This window comes from Schistocerca americana, chromosome 2, assembly GCF_021461395.2.
Source record: "Schistocerca americana isolate TAMUIC-IGC-003095 chromosome 2, iqSchAmer2.1, whole genome shotgun sequence".
In the NCBI taxonomy this organism is placed as follows: domain Eukaryota; kingdom Metazoa; phylum Arthropoda; class Insecta; order Orthoptera; family Acrididae; genus Schistocerca; species Schistocerca americana.
This window is the reverse complement of record NC_060120.1, coordinates 742,141,516-742,154,358: the sequence shown is the minus strand read 5'-3', so window position 1 is coordinate 742,154,358 and position 12,843 is coordinate 742,141,516. Positions and strand designations below refer to the sequence as shown.

The 12,843-nt window shown below is 44.7% G+C and overlaps 1 protein-coding gene across 1 annotated transcript in view; it reads right to left on the bottom strand.

The window, feature by feature from the left end:
- The window catches only part of LOC124594396 (retinal guanylyl cyclase 2-like), a gene marked incomplete at its 5' end in the record, with an annotated part of 448,596 nt that overhangs the window by 185,816 nt on the left and 249,937 nt on the right, over positions 1–12,843 (bottom strand). The window lies entirely within an intron of this gene.

Sequence of the window (12,843 nt, the reverse complement as noted above, 5' to 3'; positions counted from 1 at the left end):
GATAGAGAAAAAATATTTATTGTACAAAAATTTACAACAGTTAAACTGCTTTTCTATATAGCTTCCGAAATTTTGTAGGCACTTGTCATAGTGTTGCACAAGTTTTTGTATGCCTTCTTCATAGAAGGTTGCCGCCTGTGTATTCAACCATGTGGTAACATGTTCTTTCAGCTCGTCATCATCGTTGAAGTGTTGACCACCACCGACAGATTTTAGTTGTAAGAAGAGCTGAAAGTCGCTAGGAGCGAGGTCCGGGCTGCATGCAGAATGATCAAACGCGTCCCAGTGAAATTCCCGTAAGAGTTGTTTGGTCACATTCGCCGTGTGAGGTCGGGCATAATCGTGGGAAAGAAACAACACCTTTTGACAGTAATTCTCGGCGCTTGTTCTGTATTGCGCGGCTCTATTTCTTAATGGTCTCGCAGTAACCATGTGCATCGATTGTTTGGCCTCGTGGTAAGAAATAAATCAGCAAAATGCCTTTTCTGTCCCACAAAACGGTGCACATGACTTTTCGAGGTGTCAAGATTTGCTTAGGCTTAACCTTCGTTGGGGATGAAGTGTACCTCCATTTCAGTGAAGGCCGTTTTGTTTCAGGGGTATCGTACGATACCCAAGTTTCACCCCCCGTGACTATCCGAGAAAGAAAACCATCACCTTCTTCATTGTAGCGTGTCCAAAACTGAAGGGCACTGTCCATCCATTGTTTTTGTGTTGTTCAGTAAGAATTTTGGGTACCCAACGTGAGCAGAGTTTTCGAAATTTCAGTTTTTCAGTAACAATTTCATGAATTAGTGATCGTGAGAACTGCAGAATTTCCATAGCAGTGGCACTAAGTGTAAACTTACGGTTGTGCTTAATCTTCTCTTCAATTGTGTGAATCAGTTCATCAGTAACCACAGACGGGGGTCCACTTCGTTCTTCATCGTGCTCTTGATCACGTCCTTCATTGAACAGTCTGACCCATCTTCTAACCACTGAATCACTCAAAAATGGTTCAAATGGCTCCGAGCACTATGGGACTTAACTTCTGAGGTCAGCAGTCCCCTAGAACTTAGAACTATTTAAACCTAACAAACGTAAGGACATCACATACATCCATGCCCGAGGCAGGATTCGAACCTGCGGCCGTAGCGGTCGCGCGGTTCCAGACTATAGCGCCTAGAATCGCTCGGCCACACCGGCCGGCATTGAATCACACATAGCATTTTCTCCGTAAGCCTCGCAGATTTGCCGATGAATTTCCTTTGGTTTAACTATCTTTGCATTTACAAAACGAATCACAGATCTGATTTCACACGCGGCGGCATTTTCAATTACTGATGACATTATAAAGAAGCACACGTCGGCAGCAGCGATCTGTAAATGGTGTTCATGTCTTCTCCTTGAGTCAGAGTAACTGCTGCACATGCACGGAACTATGATCGTAGCGCTGCCGCGGGTAGAAATAAAAACGGAACTTACTTTGTGGACGACCCTTGTATATAAAAAATTAAAACAAAACATTAACTATGTTTGCAGTGAAGTATCGTAAAAATTTCTTTTCCCTGTATTCGTGAAAACACTTATGAAATTATGAAACAGTCATACAAACAAATGTGCACAATGTACAAATATATGTCCCGTATCAAAATTAAAAAGCATGATCCCGGATAGTTTCTGTACGCTGCGCACAGCTGCTTCGCGTCTCTAGAACGCTGCTTCGCTTCTCTAGAACGCGATTTTGTGAACGTCTCTATGGCAACGCCTCTTGGCAGCTGATAGACGGCTCTGGCTCTGGCTCTGGCTCTGAGCACTACGGGACTTAACATCTGAGGTCATCAGTCCCCTGGAACTTAGAACCACTTACACCTAACTAACCTAAGGACATCACACACATCCATGCTCGAGGCAGGATTCGAACCTGCGACCGTGGAGGTCGCGCTGTTCCAGACTGAAGCGCCTAGTACCGCTCGGCCACTGCGGCCGGCTCCGGAGCTGGGAGGCATGATCATTAACTTACAGAGATCCGCTTCAGTTATACTAATATTTATTTAAATCACGACCGACTCGTGGTTTAAGTAAATGTTGTATGTTAACCATGGACCTAGAAACGCCGGAGAGGGTCCGTCCACGCCGCAGCCGCAGTGGTCCGCAATCCCACGTCGACTACCGCAGTCCACTTCACCCCTCCGCCGCCCCACACCGAACCAGGAGTTACTGTGCGGTTCGGCCCCCGCTGGAACCCCTCAAATGGAACGTCTCACGCCAGACGAGTGTAACCCCTATGTTTGCGTAGTACAGTAATGGTGGTGTACGCGTACGTGGAGAACTTGTTTGCACAGCAATCGCCGACATAGTGTAACTGAGTCGGAATAAGGGGAACCAGCCCGCATTCGCCGAGGCAGATAGAAAACCGCCAAAAAGCATCCACAGACTGGCCGGCTCTCCGGACCTCGACACAAATCCGCCGAGCCGATTCGTGCCAGGGACCAGGCGCTCCTTCCCGCTCCGGAAAGCTGTGCGTTAGACCGATCGTCTAACCGGGCGGGCTTAAATAAACGTTAGTACAAATGAAGCGGGTTTATCTACATTAATTAGGATAGTACTGCACGTGTTGTCCACAAACAAAAGGTTGGGAAAACTTACTATCTGGCTTGTCTTTCATAGTGAAAATTGAAACAGATTTAATAATACCGAGCGAGGTGGCGCAGTGGTTAACGCACTGGAGTAGCAGTTGGGAGGATAATGGTTCAGACCTCCGTCTGGCCAGTTTTCCTTGATTTCCCTAAATCGCTCCAGGCAAATGCCAAGATGGTTCCTTTGAAAGGGCACGGCCGATTTCCTTCCCCATCCTTCCCTAATCCTGGCTTGTGCTCCGTCTCTAATGACCTCGTTGTCGGCGGGAAGTTAAACACTAACTTTCTCCTCCCTGTGAAACGAAGCAAGTTGAGTATCCAATCTTGTCTGCTATATTTTGCTGCCCCCCAAGATTTTCTAAATTTTTTCCTGTACTATGATAATGACATTATGATAGTGTACCTAATACCCAATACCAAAAGTTTAGTCCCATTGAATTTCATTGCTCATAATATACCACTTGCTAATCTAGTGGCAATGATCTAATTAGCTAACTAAGAAACTTTGTTAATTTTGAAATATTGTTAATTGAAAAGGGTCATACAGTACGACCTTACATATTGAGTGGGCGGTAGGAAACATATTTCAGCATATTAATGCCTATCATTTGAAAGTAGATACTTCCAACTTTTCTGTAGAGTATCTAAAAGTGTCTGGAACTAATTATCTTTCGAATTAATGAACATTAAAGCTTTAGACCATAACTGACTTCAGTTGCAAATTATATCAAAATTGTAGTTAGATTCTGAACTTTGGCATTATAATTTTGTTGATATATTTTTTTGTGTTTCATGTGACGTGCAGAATTTGTTAAGTAACTCACTAATTAGATAGATAAGTATTTTGAGGGTCATAAAATATTGTTTTTAAGTTGGCTTCTGCTAATAATGAGAAGTGTAAAACATATTGTTCATAGGCGAAACATTATATAGACCTAGTACATCTCTCAGACTGCTTGCGGCCGAGAATAAAGTGAGCAACGACTATGTCTGTTGTCGTGATAGTGTGCCATATAATCCGATAATTAATATTCTGAAATATTCGCTTATATTGCGTAAAGTTCGTTTTCTTCAGCCACAGGTTTAATCTAAGACTTCTGTACAGTAATTACTAATTAATTCCCAGTGAGAATTTATTAGAGGAACAGTGATTATTGACTCCTAAGAACCATAACTCGTTTGCAGGACAGTGTTGACGGACTAATGACTATTTTTGTGCACTATCTTAAGAGTTCCTGAAATGTGTATGAGGACACTGATTGGTGAATTGATGCGTTAAATTTTTGTCACGTGTGGATGGTGTAGAATGACTAGACTGTGTAGTGTGATTACTGCACTAAACAATTTAACGATCTACGAACAAGTGTGGTAGGTAACAGTCTGCATTCCTTTAATGCGAACTGCCGCTGCAGTCATGGACTGTGCGGCTGGTCCTGGCGGAGGTTCGAGTCCTCCCTCGGGCATAGGTGTGTGTTTGTCCTTAGGGTAATTTAGGTTAAGTAGTGTGTAAGCTTAGGGACTGATGACCTTAGCAGTTAAGTCCCATAAGATTTAACACACATTTGAACATATGATTTTTTAATGCGAACTATAAGTGGGATCCGAAACTGGCCATATCAGTGAATATTTCAAATGGTTCAAATGGCTTTGAGCACCATGGGACTTAGCATCTGAGGTCATCAGGCACCTAGACTTAGAACTACTTAAACCTAAATAACCTAAGGACATCACACACATCCATGCCCGAGGCAGGATTCGAACCTGCGACCGTAGCAGCAGCGCGGTTCCGGACTGAAGCGCCTAGAACAGCTCGGTCACAGCGGCCGGTAGTCAAAATTTACAAGAGTTTAATGAAGGTCTTTTAAATCTACTTCTGGTGTCGACCACAGTTTTGCTATAGACTATTATCAGAACTAACATATTTCAGCTAGTTTTGGACCAAGTGCAGGTACCGAGAAGAACAGAAGAAGCTTATGCAGAAGGAAGCAGGTTTGTTCCACCAGGAAGCCAACATCGGGGAAATTTGAGGCTGCAGATAATCTATGGAACTGCCTGCATCACAGTCGCTCTACAGAGTTTCCGCTACACGAGCTCCATCAACTACTACCTAGGCTGCAAATGTATCAAAAGTACCAGTACACTTTTTAGCAGACATCTGAATTGGATGTTTCCACGCTTCGTCTTTATGACGGCTTGGACACTGCTGGGGACACTTCAATGAGGTGTGTAAATGTCTGTGGAAGAAAGGCACCCTGTCCTTAGTCAAGAGCCGAAACCAGAGAAGGTACTTAGGTTCGTCGCTGGGGCCTGGAGCAAAGTCGACGCTCTAACTCAATCCAGAGATGTTCCATTAGGTTCAGGTCGGGTCTCTCTATAACACAGTCCATATCAGGAAAGTCTTTGTTCACAAAACATTGTCTCACAGATGCTGCTTTATGACAGGAAAATTATGCTGGTAGAAACAGTCATCGTCTCCGAACTGTTGCCCTACTGTACACGATACACAATGCTGTAAAAGGTGCTCCAAATCTTTTCGCTTCTAGCGTTTTCTTAAGCGCGGTAAGGGTACCAGACGCTAACGATGAAGAACACTTCCATGCCGTAACACTACCTTCTCTGTACTTCACTGTTGGCTCTACGCATGATGGTAGGTTACGTTCTCCACTCATTCGACAAACCCAAACCTTTACATCGGACTTCTTCAAGTTATAAGGCGATTTATCACTCCACATCACTCGTTTCGTCATGCGCCGCCCAGTGCAGTCGCTGTTTGCACCACTTCAAGTGTGCAGCTTCTGAGGAGCTGCCCCACCACTAAAGCAAAAGCTTTTCTATCTCCCTACGGACAGTCATTGTACTAACTGGACTGCTGGTAGCGTTACAAACTTAAAGAGTGATTCCCTCCGCTGATGTCATGTGATTTTTTACAGCCACCGTCCCCAATGTTGTAAAACGAAAAATATACCTATTCAAAAAAGCAGGTAAAATTTCACTTGACACCTTCCTGAGAGACAATCTCCACTCCTTCCAAACTAATAATATAAGTGTAGACGACATGTGGTTTGAATTCAGATAAATAGTATCGGCAGCAATTTGAAAGATTTATACAAAAAAAAAAGTAACAAACAACGGAGCTGATCCTCATTGGTACATAAAACGGGTTAGAACACTGTAGCAGAAACAACGTAAAAAAGCTTGTCAAATTTAAACGGACGCTAAATCTCAACATTGGCTGTCTTTTACAGAAGCTCGAAATTTCGTGCAGACTTCAGTGCGAGATGCTTACAATAGTTTCCAGAACGAAACTTTATCTCGAAACATGGCAGAAAATCCAAAGAGATTCTGGTCGTATGTGAAGTATGCTAGCGGCAAGACATAATGCCTTCTCTGCACGAAGGCAATAGAAATACTATCGACGACAGTGCTGACAAAGCAGAGTTACTAAACACGGTCTTTCGAAATGCCTTCACAAAAGAAGACGAAGTAAATATTCCAGAAGTCGAATCAAGAACAGCTGCCAACATGAGTACCGTAGAAGTAGATATCCTCGGAGTAGTGAAGCAACTTAAATCACTTAATGGAAGCAACTCTTCCGGTCAAAATTTTATACCAGTCAGGTTCCTTTCAGAGTATGATGATACTATAGCTCCATACTTAACAATCATATGCAACCGTTCGCTCGACGACAGATCCGTACCCGAAGACTGGAAAGTTGCACAGGTCACACCAATATTCAAGAAAGGTAGTAGGAGTAATCCACTAAATTACAGGCCCCTATCATTTACGTCGATATGGAGCAGCCTGCTGGACTGGCCGAGCGGTTCTAGGCGCTACAGTCTGCAATTGCTCTACCGCTACGGTCGCACGTTCGAATCCTGCCTCGTGCATGGATGTGCGCGATGTCCTTAGTTAGTTGTCCGCAGCTCGTGGTCGTGCGGTAGCGTTCTCGCTTCCCGCGCCCTGGTTCCCGGGTTCGATTCCCGGCGGGGTCAGGGATTTTCTCTGCCTCGTGATGACTGGGTGTTGTGTGATGCCCTTAGGTTAGTTAGGTTTAAGTAATTCTAAGTTATAGGGGATTGATGACCTCAGAAGTTAAGTCCCATAGCGCTCAGAGCCATTTGAACCATTTTTTTTGATATGCAGCAAGATTTTGGAACATATATTGACTTCGAACATTATGAATTACCTCGAAGAAAACAGTCTATTGACACACAGTCAACGGGGATTTAGAAAACATCGTTCTTGTGGAACACAACTAGCTCTTTAGTCGCGCGAAGTGTTGAGTTCTATCGACAAGGAATTTCAAATTGATTCCGTATTTCTAGATGTCCAGAAGGCTTTTGACACTGTACCACACAAGCGGCTTGCAGTGAAATTGCGTCCTTGTGGAATATCGTCTCAGTTATGTGACCCCGTTAAACTTCGGTTACATGATAAATCAGTTGAATCTAAGAGCCGGAAATACAACTAAATGCTTCGGAATTTCAGTAACGAATAGCTTAAATTAGAAGGAACACATAGAAAATGTCGTGGGGAAGGCTAACCGTAGACTGCGTTCCATTGGCAGATCACTTAGAAGATGTAACAGAACTACTAAGGACACAGTCTACACAAAGCCTGTCCGTCGCCTTTTAGAATACTGCTGCGCTGTGTGCGATCATTACCAGATAGGATTGACGGATTATATCGAAAAAGTTCAGAGAAGGGCAGCGCGTTTTGTATCATCGTAAAATAGGGGAGGAGTGTCACTGAAATGATACAGGATTTGGGGTGGACATCATTAAAACAAAGGCGTTTTTCGTTGTGGCGGAATATTCTCACGAAATTTAAATCACCAGCCTTCTCCTCCGAATGCGAAAATATTTTGTTGACACCGACCTACGTGGGGAGGAACGATCACCACGATAAAATAAGGGAAATCAGAGCTCGCACGGAAAGATATAGGTGTTCATTCTTCCTGCGCTATACGAGATTGGAATAACAGAGATTTATTATGAAAGTGGTTGGATGAACCCTACGCCAGGCACTTAAATGTGATTTGTAGAGTATCCACATATATGTAGAGTGTTCGACAGTCACTGTCCTGGTCTTGATTTAGCAGTCGTTGCTTCTGCGTATTTTCACTTCACAATTACGTGACCGACAGGCTACTTGGGCAGGTTTAGAATGGTTGATGTGTCCCTAATAGATTTGTTAGTAATGCAACATCCGATGACTAGTCCACGTTACAAGTCATTGAGCTTTCCTCACCAACCTGCTCTGCCGCTCTGCTATTACAGCTGTTCTGCCGACAACAGCCTCACCTTCTTTTCATATTTGCGGAACAGCCTCTCGCGACAGCTAGTGGTAACTTCCGCACTGCATACGGGTGTCCGGACACTAAGGATTAGCTAGCGTATGTTGAGCTATTAATGCTTTATGCAGTTAGCGAATCTTAAGCTAACCGTTGTCGTGAAACACGGAAGACATCTGAATATCAAACTGTCGGTCCTATTTGCGCAACTGAAATGTCTAGAGTCAAAATAAGAGACCACTGATGTTCAAGTGGCATGAATACCCTTATTCGATTTTTTTTTCCAAAACCTGGAGGGTAGAAACTCCTGATACGCAACGGACCTCAGTTTTCAGAGCTTAACAACACGCTCCGTACACAGGGAGCTCGTTGGCTAGAGGCCGCGTTCCCTCTGGCCCGTCCTTGCGTCTGCCTGCAACTGAAAACGCCTCTGGTCTTGTCCGGACCTATTGGAACACGACGGGCTGTGCGCCACGAGTCTAAGCTGCCGTCGAGGGCTGTATTCCGAGTGGCGGCCGCCCTTTGAACTCTCTTTTCCTTCGGCTCGCGCTTCTCTTTAATATTCATTCCGGGTGAAACGCGAAATGAAAACGTTGGACGGCCGTGAGAAATTAGGCACGGGTCACGACTCGCGCTTAATAACGGGGAAGGAAGAGAGGCGAGGCGAAAGAGAGAGAGAGGGACGGAGAGAGAGAGAGAGAGAGAGAGAGAGAGAGAGAGAAGTGGGAAGGCACAGACTAAAGCAAGCAGGATAAGGCGGAACTCTGTGCGGCACGCGCTTTCAATTAACTACAAATTATTCGCGGGGCAAACACGCAGACCAGCAAAGCGGTTCCTCAAACGCTCCGCTCGCTATGCTGGAAAACATAATTCATGCATTATACAGGCACCTTAATTATTCCCAGTGTGATCTGCACAGCACAGGGCGCTACAACTGCTGGGTGCCAACAGCCGGCCAGAAATACTGGCGGAAGACTGTGTGGAACGCCTCCAAACTCTGCTTCGTTATCTGCTCGCCCGCTTTCATTGACGTCCCCCACCCCCTCTCTCTATCTCTTTCTCCCTCTCCTTCTCCCTCTCCCTCTCTATCTATCTCTCTCTATATGCCTTAGTAGCCTTTTCTCTATCATTATCCACTGCTCAAATTATATCTCCGAATTTTTTACATTTCACCAGAAAGCAGTTCACACACCTGTTGTTCTTTAGTTAAGTCCCGTAGTGCTCAGAGCCATTTGTTGTTCTTTACTGTTTTTATTAAAGTAAAACTGTATCACAACTGAGAACGAGACTTTTGAGTTATTATACGCTTTCTCACATTTTAAACTGAGCGCATAATTAACATATGACTATACTTCAAACAGACCGTACAGTCTACCAAAGAACCCTGTAGAAATGAAATATTGTCCACGGAGATTAAGGGGACCTGCTCGTAAAATTTTCATCCCCTACTTTTAGAGTGCATTACTCTTCATCTATAACACTTAAGAAATTTCCGGTTTATTCCAACACCGAATGGCATTACGTTAAGCAGCAGTATAAGCAGTATTTATGTATCGTGTTCAAGTGCGCTGATTAAAAAGGGTGTCATACAGTGATGCAGTCTTTCGCCTCTACTGTTCGATCTGTACATCGAAGAAGCAATGGCGGAAATTGAAGAAAGGTTCAAGACTGGAATTAAAGTCCAAGGCGATAAGATTCGCTGATGACATTGCTATCCTCACTCAAACTGAAGAAGAATTATAGGATCTGCTGAATGGAATGAACAGTCTAATGAGTGCAGAATATGGACTGAGAGTCAATCGAAAAAAATACGAAAGTAATGAGAAGTAGCAGAAATGACAACAGCGAGAAACTTAACATCAGGATTCATGATCACGAACTAGATGAAGTTAAGGAATTCTCCTACCTAGGCAGCAAAATAACAAATGAGGGACGGAGCAAGGAAGACATAAAAAGCAACCTAGCACTGATAAAAAGGGCACTGGCAAAGACTTTAATTTGAGGATGGAATATCTGAGAGAGTACATTTGGAGCACCGCATTACATAGTAGTGAAACAATGGCTGTGGGAAAACCGGAAGAGGAGAGATTGGAACATTCAGCAAATAATTGAAGACGTAGGTTGCCAGTACTAATCTGAAATGAAGAGGTTGGCACAGTACAGGAATTCGTGGTGGGCCACATCAAACCAGTCAGAAGACGACTGATTCAGACAAAAATAGTTGTTTCTACAACAATTTGTTCCATCAATGAATTTTGAATACTCATATACACACGTCAAAAAAAGTCTTGCATTACCCCGGTTCCCAGAACTCCTGAAGGTAGACGTCGACTGTGGATATTGTATCACAGACACAGTCCCTTTCACTGTTCAGAGATGTCACTGAACCCGCCCAAAGATATAAACAACTTTGCATGAGTACCCCCTTTTAGACGGAGGGGGTCCGACAGCCGATCAGTTCCAGTCATTCCACCAGGAAGGAGATACACGGCTCGTGTTGTCTGCAGTTCAACCATGCCTAGACGGTCAGTACCGCGGTTCGATCGCGTCCGCATTGTTACTTTGTGCAAGGAAGGGCTCTCGACAAGGGAAGTGTCCAGGCGTTTCGGAGTGAACCAAAACGATGTTTTTCGGACATGGAGGAAATACAGAGAGACACGAACTGTCGATGACATGCCTCGCTCAGGACGCCCAAGAGCTACTACTGCAGTGGATGACCGCTACCTACGGATTATGGCTCGAAGGAAACCTGGCAGCAACGCCACCATGTTGAATAATACTTTTCGTGCAGCCACAGTACATCGTGTTACGACTCAAACTGTACGCAATAGGCTGCATTATACGAAGCTTCACTCCCGACGTCCATGGCAAGGTCCATCTTTGCAACCATGCGGCGCGGTACAGATGGGCTCAGAAACGTGCCGAATGGACCGCTCAGGATTTGCATCACGTTCTCTTCACCGACGACTGTCGCATATGCCTTCAACCAGACAGTCATCGGAGACGTGTTTGGAGGCAGTCCGCTCAGGCTCAACGCCTTAGACACGCTGTCCAGCGAGTGCAGCAAGGTGGAGGTTGCCTAATGTTTTGGGGTGGCATTATGTGGGGCGGACATTTGCCGTCGGTGGTCATGGAAGGTGCCGCAACGGCTGTATGATACGTGAATGCCATCCTCCGACCGACAGTGCAACCATATCGGCAGCATATTAGCGATGCATTCGTCTTCATGGATGACAATTCGCGCCCCCATCGTGCACATCTTGTGAATGACTTCCTTCAGGATAACGACACTGCTCGACTAGAATGGCCAGCATGTTCTCCAGACATGAGCCCTATCGAACATGCCAGGGATAGATTGAAAAGGGCTGTTTAAGGATGACGTGACCCACCAACCACTCAGAGATATCTACGCCGGATCGCAGTTGAGAAGTGAGACAATCTGGACCAACAGTGCCTTGATGAACTTGTGGATAGTATGCAACGACGAATACAGGCATGCATCAATGCAAGAGATCGTCTTACTGGGTATTAGAGGTACCGGGGTGTACTGCAATCTGGACCACCACCTCTGAAGGTCTCGCTGTATGGTGGTACAAAATGCAGTGTGTGGTTTTCATGAGCAATAAAAAGGGCGGGAATGATGTTTATGTTGATCTCTACTCCAATTTTCTATACAGGTATCGGAACTCTCGAAACCGAGCTGGTGCAAAACTTTTTTTGATGTTTGTATATAAACAGTAATGCACTATGAAAGTATGGTATTCGCAAGCAGGACAGCTTAAGTAAATGCTAATGTTCTTTCACTTTCGCGACACCATCACAAGAGCATTTCAGACTGCCGTCACCTGTTTCGACGTCCATTTGCCTTTGATACGATTTTACTCTTTTTTCTTATTTCGACTTTTGAGAGATGCATCATCCGAATGGCATTGCAGGACGCATCCACGTCCTCCTCGGCTCTGGTATCCACCAGGGGTGACGGTCCGTCGTCGTATATTACGGGATGGGCTACGTGCGCGTCGTTCACTTCTCCGCCTACCTTTGATGAACGTGCAGAAACATGCTGGTCGGCACTGATGTACAGAACGTCGTTTCTGGTGGTAGGAATGGCATCAGATAGTATTTTCGGACGAATCCAGGTTCTGTTTGTCTGAAAATGATAGCCGGATTTTGATTTGCTGCAGACAGGGGGAGCGGCATCACAATGTTTGCATCCGCACAATACCCACAGCGCCAACTCAAGTCCTCATGGAGTGTGTTGCTGTTGGGTACAGCCACAAATCACAGCTGGTGCGTGTACAGAGCACTGTGACCAGTGTGACCTACGTGAATAACATTCTGCTACCCTTTGTGCACTGCATCCTAGACGCCATTTTTCAGCAATAAAAACCGCGACCATATGTTGCTGCACGAACACGTGCCTTCTTGGTTCACAGCGTGTCAGCCTTTTGTCCTGCTGCCCCAGATCACCAGACTTGCCGCCAGTCGAAAATATGTTGGGATATGGAGAAACGACAAGTGCACCGCTGTGACCCAATGCCAACCAGCACAGATGACAGAGGTTGAAAATAACGCACATATACTACCATGGACACAATCGTAAGGGTAGACTGTTTAATTTTGTAATGGAAATACAAACTCGATAACCAATTACGTCACTACGTATAAGAGATGGGTCTGACTTGCAAGATATGTTAGTAATGCTGGGTACAATTTCTAGAATGTAAACCAGATACGAGAGCTTCAATCACACGGAGGAATCGGATAAAAGTACATGTGAATGAAAATATCAGCTTGGAAAGAGACGGAAAACTTCAAGAAATAGGACGTAGTAGCACAAAAGTCTGTTATATTATATCCATATCAATTTATATTCGGCGAAAATGTAGCTTATAGTGGACAAAGGGTCCTCCATCTGAAACAATTGATTAT